Raw genomic sequence first — 12,147 nt, forward strand, 5'->3', positions numbered from 1 at the left:
TAAAAGCTTTAAAAGAGGAGGCAATAGTGTCTGATGTGCCTTGGTTTACTGCAGGAGTGATGTTTTATTTTGCCACTTCTGGGAAAAACAGTCTCACAAAGAAAGAATGCAAAGCTTTCGGCTTATTGCAGCTCCCACATTGCATGACATATGCAAAGTCTGCCTATATAGAGTACTATAGGTGTAACCTCAATGCTGCATCTCCCCTTTACATGAAGGGATAGAAATATGAAATTATGTCTCATGCTGTAAGTATGAGGAGCAGGTATGTCATTTAGGTAACAGAGCATGACACGCATCACAGATCTTTTGTTGCTCTGCTACGACTTTATTCACCAGTTTCCTCCAGCTGCCACTGCTGACACCTTTAAAATGCAAATCCTGTAATCTAGCACCTCATAGGATACACGCAGACACCCAAGGAGCCCACACAGGCGTCAGCTTGCTGGGAGGAATTTATGTAGAAATGTATAGGATTCAGCTTAAGCTACCACTGGTAAAATGATACCAGAGGGGCTGATAGTGTATTAGCACAAACTGTGCACTGCTCACACCAATTAAAAAAAATTCTAATAATGCCATGCAGTTGGGATCATCAGACTTATCAGATGTGTTTCATGAATAACCAAAGTTGTCCGCACTTCCTCTCTAATGTTCAATTTAGAAAGCTATTTGTTATTGCAATTATGCTTTGATACAGTGCCTATTACCTGTAGTCCATGGAGACTGTGAGGCACAACAAGCTGACAGAGCAGAGTAATAAACATCAAACAGCGGCAGCTTCTCAGCAACCCTCTTTCTATGTAGGCATGCACATAGCAATAATTTTATTCTAAAGGCTGGGAGTTAGCAAAGCTCAGAGAAGATGACAGTTTGTGTTTGGCATAGGTGACTGCTATGCCCTCCACAGTTACTGCCGACAGCTAAAACGTCTGGCGTGCCGTGCAAGACACATGACAAGCTTATTTTTCTCTTCCAAGCAGTTGGCTGTGAAAATTATTCCAACGCTTAAGCACAAAAATGTAAGCATTTTCTGTCTTTATTTTTTGTAACATGTTTAGATGTTACAATGACTGCTTGACATTTTGTGCATGCTCCAAACCCACACAGTTCCTGATTGTAATTCCATGTCTTCTTGCCTCAGCAGTTTAGTTATTACTGCACTGCACTTCGTGAGAGCTGCTACAGAATGTCAGCATACTCAACTAGTCCTGTATCCATGTATATGAGTCTGTACTATGGCGCCAGGCTGGACAAAAAGCGCAAATTACATGTTTAATGGTTTAAAATATTTTGCCTTTGTGTATTTTAAAGCCAGCTGATTCCTCCTCTCACTTTTGATTTTTTGGGCTGTAACATTGTCAGATTAATGAGCTGAAAAGAAATTGTTGAGACAGTTTTTAATGAACTTTTGTTTATGTTCAGTTTATCTGTTCCATGCCACACCAAGTCAAATCTGAGACGATGAAAATAAGAATTCAAGTAAAATGTCAAATGCTGAGCTTTGCCAAATTTGATGAAAAACTCTTAGTGGTACCACTATGTAATTTCCCTTTCTTCTGTGCTTTGCTTTTTCTGATTTTCCTTCCTGTGGCCCCATCACTTCTATTTGCACAATCTCACACACAAACACATTTATTCTCACTACCATGGGTTATTGTAATTCATCAATGTGCCTTCAATTCAGTTCTTGTAAGTCTTGTCTTGTAAACACTATACCCATGCTCCAGTCTCCATGGAAACATGCTTAAGTGATTTAGGCAGCTTTTGGATGTTTAAAGCAAAAACCCCTGAAGATTTGCACTTCTCACCAGACGCTTGTCCCCGTTGGCCCTCTTGCAGGTGGATATTGGTTTGGTTTTTCTAGAATGAGAGAGGTTGAAACATTTGATTTTTGAAGGTGTAACAGTCTCAAATCTGTCAACAACTGTATCTCCAAGGTCCTCAAGTTAAGAAATCAATACCCAATTGCTCAAGTTGACAGCAGATGACTGTGGACACTCAATGAGACTCAATGTGAATATACAGCAGGAAATAACTAGACCAGGAAACATGCTTCACAAAACCTCCTGCATTAAAGGGGGTCAGATAACCTGTATAACAACTTCTACTCCAGTACTTGAAATACACTGCAGCCTCCACTTTAATGGTGTCAGAGGTGGAAAAGAAAAATATCCAAAACACTACAGCCTACATCTATTGGTCCATATTTATGACTTCTGTTAATAACATTAGGACACTACAATGTCTCATTTAGATTTTTGGTTGGTCAATAAGTTATAATTGGATTTATCAAATTTGATCAGCCTGCTTTACTTTAAGGTGTGTGTGTGACACAAAGGACACAAGTGCTTTACCCGAACAAACAGAAAATATGAGATTAAAAGAATGAAAAGGAAAACTGATAAAAGATACGCAGAGGGGTTTGGAGCACTTTGTAATATCGTGTCTGCTCTTCCCCATTAAGCCTGCTGTTCTGCGGAGCTCCATCCCTTGTGTTTAAGTCTGTGTGTGTGTGGTGTATGTGTGGGTGTGGGTGTGAGTCCTCCCCATTTCTTCAGTCTGACTGCGCAGCTTTGTTTGCTTTCCCATGCCTGTCAATCAAAGCGCAGGCTGGAGGCTGAAAAGATACACGCTTTAGCTTCTCACTCAGCAGGATTGTAGATGTAACCTTTGGTTGTTTGCAGATTCAAACTGCAGCTGCCAGCATCAGAAATGTAGCAATCAGTATAAAATGATAAAATACTAGTGTGTGTGAATCCTTCACCTTATGTAAAATACCTGCACCATTTTGTAAGAAACTCAATAGACGACGTAATTACCCTGATTAAAGAAAGGATTCTTAAAAATTTGGTTTGGGTAGTAAATTTTGTGTATTAATGGTAAAAGCAATCATTGTTTCATGCTTTTTTTTTTAAAAAAAAAAAATCTTATCTAGTTAAAGGTAGCATTTTCCCCCATAAAACAGGGTAGTCTCCATTTTTCCAATAAAAATAATAACAGCTGATATCAGTTTATAAATCAACAATTAAAGTAAGAAGTTTAATCTATGAAAATGAACATTTAGTTTGAATCACTCATGCTGTGTGGTTTCCACAGATCTGTAAAACAGCCGTCATCTTATCAAAGCTTTATTTGACAAGATTGCAAAAAGTCTCTTTTGATGTCAGAAATATTTGGAGTCCCATCAAATGTCACGAGGCAATAAGGAGGAAGGACTGAAACACAGGATGACGAGGCAGGCAGACAAAGGACTTTAGTTAATTTATTCAAACTTACAGCGCTGTTAGGTTAATAAACAAAAGCAAAAACCTAAATTAAACTCCAAATAACTGGAAAAAAAATGATACCATTACTCCAGAAAAACACAAGAACAAGTGGTACAGGAGACAAAGAACAACAACAACAACAACAAAAAGTATTTAATACAGAGGGAACTAATTGCAAGTAATTAGCAGGTGTGTTACATGAAGACTTGAATCAAAAAACCTTAGAATCAACCTCAAACCCACAGATTATGACATGCACGTTCAGACGTCTGCACCTTAGATGTTTGTTTTTAACTTCTGAGTGCTGCTTCTGCTCGGTTGGTGTTGGAATTTAAAGCAATAAAAGCTCCCACAGACTTGAATTCATCCACCATCATGTTTCACTGCAGGTTGGATAAAACTAAGGTGTCTTTCTCTTCACTATCATATTACGGCCTCACATCTCAAACTTTAATAGGTCCCTAAACTGGATTTTATTTCTGCCTTCATCCATCAGGAAATGTTTAGCCTACAGATTTATAGCTAACCCAAAGCTTTTGGTCTCAGAGGAACTTACTTGTTTTTTGAGATCATTTCAAGACATCTTTGTTTTGACAAGACTTTTGCTGACTGCTCTCTTGGGTTCATGTGTACAACATTTTTGTTTAAGTTGCTATTTGATCTCTCTCTGAACAGCTTTTGACATATTGATCCCTTGTTTTTACTTATCATGCACTGCTCTGTTAGAAACCCTAAGTCTAGCTACAATTAGACGGCTTTTAAGATAAGAATTATGTTTCCATGTGCAAAAACTACTGAGCAGTTGGGTGATTCATGGAACGTGTAGTGTGCAGATTTAACACATTATCCCAGACTGAGTTGCACCAGTTTATTGTTACAGTGAGGAAAATAAATATTTGAACACCCTGCTATTTTGCAATGTTGCTCAGTATACAACACAGGTAAACCTGACCACTTTTATAAATGAGTTAACATGGAGGATGTCAGAAAGGTGCTTAAGTTTCATTATAAAACCAATTAAGTAGATTCTCAACTTTTTCTCCTGATATATTGTATTTTTCTATTCCTCAATAAGTTCTGAATAGTTTCAGGTAATATAAACTGTTAAAGTTAATTAAATTAAATAAAACAGAGATGAAAAATATAGTGGAAAAAGCATGTTTCTTTTCATGAGGAGCAGAAAGATTCAGCAACTTGAATTTTTTTTCTAAATGTCTAATGAATAAATAGGAAAAATTCAGTGAATTAAGCTGTTTAGAATATGAAGTACAATGTGTTCATGTATTAAGAAGAGAATTAACATGACCAGACTGAGATCTTACTTGGGACTAATTTAGTTTTATTGTTGTTTTTCATTTGTCATTTGACTCTAATGCTAAGAGTGAGATTTGGTTTTGTTAGTATTGATCATTACACTCCTACACCACACAGCTCCTTCACACTGGTCGGTGTTATGAAAAAGTAATTCCATGAGTATTCCCAAGATCAAGGCATTATTTTTCAGGGTTTCTGACTTCATGCTGTCTCCTTTTTTCCCTAGAAATGATTACAGTCTCTAACTTATTTGACTAAAATTACATTCAAAGTCTGCAGTGCTTTTGGTGATTAATCATATTCCAGTGCATGTCTGAGGTTTCACCAGTAGAGATGGATGATGTTCTCTTATGTAAAATCAACAGCTGTATGAGTTTTTCTTACAGGCTAGTTTGCATAATTTTCAATAACTGGGGCCTTTGCAAACCAAAATCACTGGGGTATGTGCTTTTTTAAGAACATGAGAGACCTGTAGCATAGGTCCACGATGTGATGGCCTACTTTATAAGAATTAGGATTATTCTAGGCATTTTTCCCCTTTGCTTCTGAAAGATCATTCATCAGACTCTAACACAAACTGTGGGATGTTATTTGAGTAAGCACAGAATCTGCAGATCGACTGTGAGAGAATAGATCTAATCTCAGGTGTTTGATGTGGGTGATTGTGACCCTTCTGGCAGTCCCATCTCTGGGCAGTCCTCTGATCATCACATCTCAATAGACTCTAGTTCTTGTAAACCTTTTGGAGATCTGTCAGCATATAAGAGTGATACTTGCAGCTTTGTGAGTTATTTAGGAGATGCATCTTTGAATCTCCCGCAGACATTTCTGCTTGTCTTGGCTTAATGATTTTTCTGTCACTCTCCCAGAAGTCCCAGATTTGTTGCCAAGAGAAGCACTCCAGTCGACATGTTACCTTTTGAACCCGGCTAAGTGTGTCAGCCAGTTTGATAGAACCCACGCTGTCACACCATGCAAAATAAGGATTTATTGCCTATTAACGGGGATCCAAGCGCGTACTTGGAATGCTTAAGATGCTGCACACCCTTGCTTCAAATGAAAGTGAGCATTTATTCTGAGTGATTTATGGCATTTAAGAAGACCATGAAAGGACAGAGGATGGATGAAATGCTAAAGCATAATCTTTGAAGATGGACAGCAAATTTATGAGCTGCTTCCTCTTAAAAACATAACATCAAATAAGCCCTTCAGCTGAAGTGAAGAGCAAAAACTGTTCTTCAAGCCACGCTTTTGAGTTGGACTGTCGAGGACGCTTACTTTTGTGGGTACATAATTACAGTCGTTTGGCATCAAGAAAGACATGTGAGTGTGTTGTGTGTAACTGTGATGAATCAGAGCTGCATGGTTCACAAGTCTGCCTTTTCAGTCAGTGTGACACAGTCAATGGCCTCCAACGGATGAAAATTTATAACACTTTTCTCCTCACTGTTCTTTTTACTATGCACTGCCATGCTGCAGGAACCTATTTGGGCTCCACGACAGGGGCTGGAAAATCTCGCAAAGTCTCCTAACAGGACTAAAGTTTTAAGTATAAAAACTGCCACTGTCTTCTTTTCTATTATCATATTGTTTTAAAAATCTTCAGTTATACTCCTCACACTAACTCTCTGTTTCTTTTTAATATTAAATGCAAGATTTTCACCAAGTTTTAATCATCATCTACATTTCTTCCCACATCCTCGCCCTGGTTCTGGCTTCAGCGGAATGATTATTATGTCGGTCATGCTTCCCCTTGAATACAATTTCATTATTCCGAAGCATAATTACCAAAGTGAGAATTGCCAACAGTTAAACTCATATTGATTGCCTAGCTGGAGGTTATAGTGATTGGATACCCCCCGCTGCAACCCCTGCTCATTTTCGTTCTCATTTTAATTTTAATGTTAAATGTTTTCTCTGGCCAAGAAGAAAAAAAAAAAAAAACATTTCCAGCAGAGCAGGTACACTGCAGCTGGTGTGCAATGAGGTGAATTTAGCAATCTTAAAAGCCAGTCTCTCAGGAACTTACAGGGTCCCAGTCTGGTGGTGGATGGTACAGCACAATCTGAGGCACTGGATGTATGGTGGAATTTTCTTTAATAGCTGGCCTGCAGAGAGGCGTAAAGATTCATGGACAGTCTCTGTGCTGTTTCTTTCCCAAATACATTGTGCTATGATTTCGGGAGGAGGGCATAAAGGATGACAAGTGTCTCCCAATGGCATTTTAAAGTACAACCACTTTTACGCTACAGCATCAGCTATGACTGGCTGTGCATGTTTCCAAAGCAATAACAGGCTGACTGAAGTTTCCTTGTCATGTCAGAGGCAAAACTTGTGATGGACATGCCCTCAATCATGTCTTGACTCACATCTTCTAACCTTAATGTCAGCTTATTTCAAATGCACTCTTTGCTCTTACTGTAGATGGATGCAGGCTGGCAGGAATCAAAGAAGAAGGGCATTGATTGGCCTGCTTGATAATTAAATGCCAAAGTGATTCACAGACTGCTGTGTTTCTGGAGATGTGGTGAGGGCTGATCTAGACCTAGAAAAAAATGACCAGTGCCTACATTTTTATCATACTACAAATATAATTCACAATGTTTAATGCTGTTTTTCAGTAATGCAAAAGATGATAGCATGAAGAATATGAGGCGTGATTCTAAGTAAACTTTGAATGTGTAATTTAAAATACATAAAACGATAATTGTAAATCATATATTGATCTCTATCTTCTGTTTTAATGTTATGGTTCATTTGCTCCTTTGAAATTTTCTAATATCAATAACTTGTTTATCTTGTAATTGCATATTGATTCTGTGATTTCAATTGTGGTTCTTTATTTATTTATTTATTTATTTATTTTTTGGGTGAATTCCATTAAAGTCATACCAAAACCCTGCTGCTTGATGCAATAGTCGTTTTCTTTTTAGACGTGTACAAAAGCATTATTTCATACTTCAGGTACATCACAATTATCATTAGCCCACCGTTGGAATTTGTCAAACGCTAGGAGGTACGAACGCCACACTGTTTACATGCAGAAACAATGAGTTGAGAGCTGCAGCTGCTGAAGGAATCTGCTGTGAGATTTCACATGCCTCAAAACACGAACACCCAGCGTTCCTGAGTACCTCTCTAACACCTTCCCAGACAAATTAGACACAGCCCAGTAACACTCAATGGGCTTCTCCCTTGGGAAATTATCGCAAGACAATGGGCTCCTCATCTTCGTTTTATGTTCTGAGGGGAAGCTGTGTGGAAGTATAGAGGAGGAGAGAAAACCTCTGAGACTTTCTCAAAAAACAAAAAACACAGGTGAGAGACTGGCTGTATTTGACAGTCACAGTGCTGTGGACGATAAGTAATTTCCTCGTGGGTTTGTCAGTGTGTGGGAGCAGATCCCCGAGACTCCATAGATGTGGTGTTTTCACAGGGATGATTGCATTGTGTAGATGATGGATGTGTGCTGTGTAGTGAGGAAGACAGGAGGATGTCCAGGCTGCTGAGTGGCTGATGACTTGCCACAGGCAGACATAACCGCAGCCTCATTACACACATAGCATGAGCTAAACTCTTTATCTCGTGGAATGAACAGCAGACAGGAGATCTCAGCAGTCTCGCTCAATTAAGTGGGAATATTCACACAGCTTTCTTTTAGGTGGGAGTCCGTTATGTATAAACAAGGACACCATAAAAAGGGGTGCCTAGAATCTGTTGAGACATCACATTCTGAGGAGAGCAGGTAAAAAAAAAAGAGAAGAATTTCCCACATGTGGGAAATGTCCCAGTGATATAACAATATTCACCACATCCAGGAGTGATATTTCTCTTACTTTGGGGGGTATTTTACTGCAGCTTACACCTGGCATGAGCTTACAAAGGTTTTTATTAGCATATGATTTTTGGAAGGGAGCAGGTAAGCAGCACTGAACCCTTTTATCCAGATGCACTGACCTGTAGCAAGCCACTGACCCAAACCATACCAAGCACATTTCCTCTGGTACTATGGTTCAGTGAGCAGAGGAAAATGACGAAAATGAAAGTTTGAGTATCGTATGTGTCAACAAAATGTCCAACTGTATATTATGTTGCTGTTAGAGATCACATTTAATTTGGGTTTTAGAACTAACTGCAACACCAATTTAATATATTTATTCTTTTTTTTTTTTGGAAAAAGAATTAGGACATTTGCATCTTACCAACTCACAGATATGTATAACATTATTTTGTCAAATGATGGCTCAAATCCTGGTTGTACTTGATGCGTTGGTGCCACAACCTTTAATGATGGAGCTCGACTCACTGTGGCTCTCTCCTGAATGATAGGTGCTGTTGCTAAGAAGACCTCCCAAAACTACACTTTCCTGGAAGAGAAGAAGTAATGAATTGCTGTTAGAGATTCCTACTTTAGTGTAGTGTCCCTTCAGATGGTCTGTGCCATTCAGGGATCCCTTGGCTGTAGCACTGACAGCATAAAGAGTAACTTGCTTAGAGACCGATGCCTCAGCTCATCCATTTTGTAAATGTGCCAGGCAGGCTGGGTACATGAACTTACAAAAAGTGTGAGTTGCTGTCCAGCTGAAATGACAACAGAACTGAGTGCTGCTGTGTGCTAGGAAGAAATGGATAACTATAAACTAAGCATTATCCTCAGGGGGCAACAGACAAAGTTTTGAGGAATCCAGGGTTGCCAAAAGAAACCCAGATAACAGATATCTGGGCCAAGACTACCTGTTGCATGTGTCAGTTATTGTTTGACTTCAGATATTTGAAAGAAATCAAATACAAATCTAAATTATTGACAGTAATTTTATGTATAACTAGTGATTCCAAACCTCTCAGCATACTTGCTGATTTTGAAACCGTTTCTTCACTATTCTGAGAAAAGGTGAACTAAAACTAACAAACAATTCTTTGGGTTTATTTCTGTCTTGGGGGCTGTAGTCTAAAATGTACAGTAACACTGTAATGGTATCTGTTAAAGACCACATATTTACAGCAAACAGTAAACATGAACACCTCTCCAGTGACCGCAGATCCATTGGTTAAGTGACTGTGTTTGTTAACCTGATGGGGAAGCACACAAAGGACAAATATACATTTTCCACTGAGAGATCAAGATCTGTTTTCAGTGGGAAACAGTCACCTTGGCAATAAGTAGAAGTAGTTTATTAGACGTATCTTTATGTGCTGTGAAAGCTGGGAGAGCTCCAGGCGCTTGTCTTCTCCTTCCTTTTCTCTTTCGCTATTGTCTCGGAGCAGCTGTAATTCTCAGCCTGTTAGGCTGAACGCGCCCATCTAAAATCCACACATTCTGCACACAAGCCACATCAATGTCGAATGAAGGTGCAGTTTAACTGGTGTATCGCTGGCATGTGTAGAGATGATCAGCAGAATTAATCTCTTTTACCCTTTTAAAACCAGATGGTAACAAAAAATGCCCCATATTATTTGCTTTCCCCAAGCCAACTATCAGTACTTAACAGAGGACTTAATGCTGTGTTAAAAAAAATGTCAGACCACAATGACATTTTAGGTCCATTAGATGAATTTCTTTTGAAAGTTTTTTGTGGATGATTGGCAAGATGTTTTTGTGCTCTCTGAAAACCACAGCTAGATTTTGAATGATTTTTTTCTGGGGATTGGAACAAAGATAGCTATGCAATGGAGCTCTGAGTGAATGAATAGACAGGCTAAAATTTACATGGCTAACACTGTCCTAATAATATTTATATAGTCAATTAACAATTGCATTCTTTTATTAAAGTTTTTAGTTAAAATATTATCTTGAGAAAACAGTAGCAAATCTATCAGGTCTTGACATAGGCAGAAATCCCGGGGGGACGCCCAGGAGGCCACTTGGATGCCCCCCTCCCTTCAAACTATAAACATAAAACAAAGTGTTTTTTAACTGTATAAAGATTATGACCCCTATATTCTTCAAAGTGGTTTGATCCACTTGCATTTTCCAACAGACGGGGCTACTGGTAGCTTCATGTTTTAGCTCTGCAGCTGTGTCCCAATTCATGGTCTGCACACTACAAAGCTGCATACATCATTGTGGTGCGCCAAGCACTGTCCCATTTTAAAAGGAGCCTCCGAATCTACCCTACAAATCCGTAGTTTGTTTGGCCTCAAACAAAGGCAGATGGTTATGCATCCTTCGCGGCCTCTTTGCTCCCAGAATTTATTGTGCACAAGATGGTGGCGAATCAGCAAGGAGCGTCAAACAGTTTTTTTTTTTTATTTTGTATATTACTCGGTTGGTGTTAACTTTCACTTATAGTGTCCTATGATATGAAAATAGTAATTTCAGGTTTAAAGGATTCAAAGTCCTATGTTGCTTATATGGGAAATTCTCATTGACTAGTTACGCTTTCCCATTTCATGAATGTTAAGTGGACTTTGAAGTGTGCAGATATGACGTAGGACACTCCGTAGCTGTATGTTTTCATGGTTGATAGTGTTTGTCTTAGTGTTATTTCTTTTACCTAGTTTCTTTTATCCTCGGGTCTATGTGTTTTTGGTTTCTTGTCTTATTGTAGAGCCTCATTCTTGTTTTTCTGTGCTCATTGTTCCTGATTATCCTCACCTGGTTCAATTATGTCATTCACTTCACCTGTTTCCTGTTTGTCGTCCTCAGTATATCCCTTTGGCTTCTCTTAATCAGCGCCAGATCATTGTAGCTGTTGTCCCTGTGTCTTAGTCAGTAACTTCGTTCCTTGAATTAAACCCTGGATTATTATTATTTGTATGCCTCCTGCCTTGTCAGTCCAATTTTGGGTCCACTTCCTCTCACCACTGTGACATACATAGTCTGCACACTCTGAAGTGTGAAGACCCTGAATTGGGACACAGCTTGTGACAGTCTCACAATGTGAGGAAACCACAGCAATGTGTAAAACCCAGTAAGTCATTTATCACACCACAAACACAAAGTTGTAACACGAAAAGTGACATTTCTCCTGCTTTGTCCAAAATCAGCTTCTTTTTGTATTTTAATAAAGACGCCTGTTAACCGGCCGTATACTAGTGGCACATTACTGTACCATGATACCACATATCAGCACAAAGCTGCTTTTATAATCTGTTTGATTTACATCAATAGCGTAAATGGTTGAAGAGTTACTGTTTATTAAAGAATGTAACATAACGTTGCTAGAGAGATTTTTAAATGTACATAAGTATTTCTAATTTGAGTTTGTCAGATTTTTTTATTACTTTTTTGTAGGCTAGGATTTATCACTATGACTTAGATGTTCAAATTGACAGATATCTAATTTCTATTAAAGATCATTTGGTTGTTTTGTGCTCTGAAACACAAAGTAATTAGAAAGAGCCCAGTAAAATCAAGGCATTGTGATAGATGTCTATAAGTCAAGTCAGCTGAGCACAGAGAGACAACTTTAGTTTATCATAGACAGACAGATAAGTAAGCATGCAGTACATAAAGTTTAATGGATGGTTAAAACATTTTATTTATAGACCTATAGTTACAAGTTATAATTTAAGCATTAAGGGCTGTGCATTTTTAAGTTGCCATATTTTGTGGCATAGCTGT

This window comes from Melanotaenia boesemani, chromosome 1 (assembly GCF_017639745.1).
Source record: "Melanotaenia boesemani isolate fMelBoe1 chromosome 1, fMelBoe1.pri, whole genome shotgun sequence".
Classification (NCBI taxonomy): Eukaryota; Metazoa; Chordata; class Actinopteri; order Atheriniformes; family Melanotaeniidae; genus Melanotaenia; species Melanotaenia boesemani.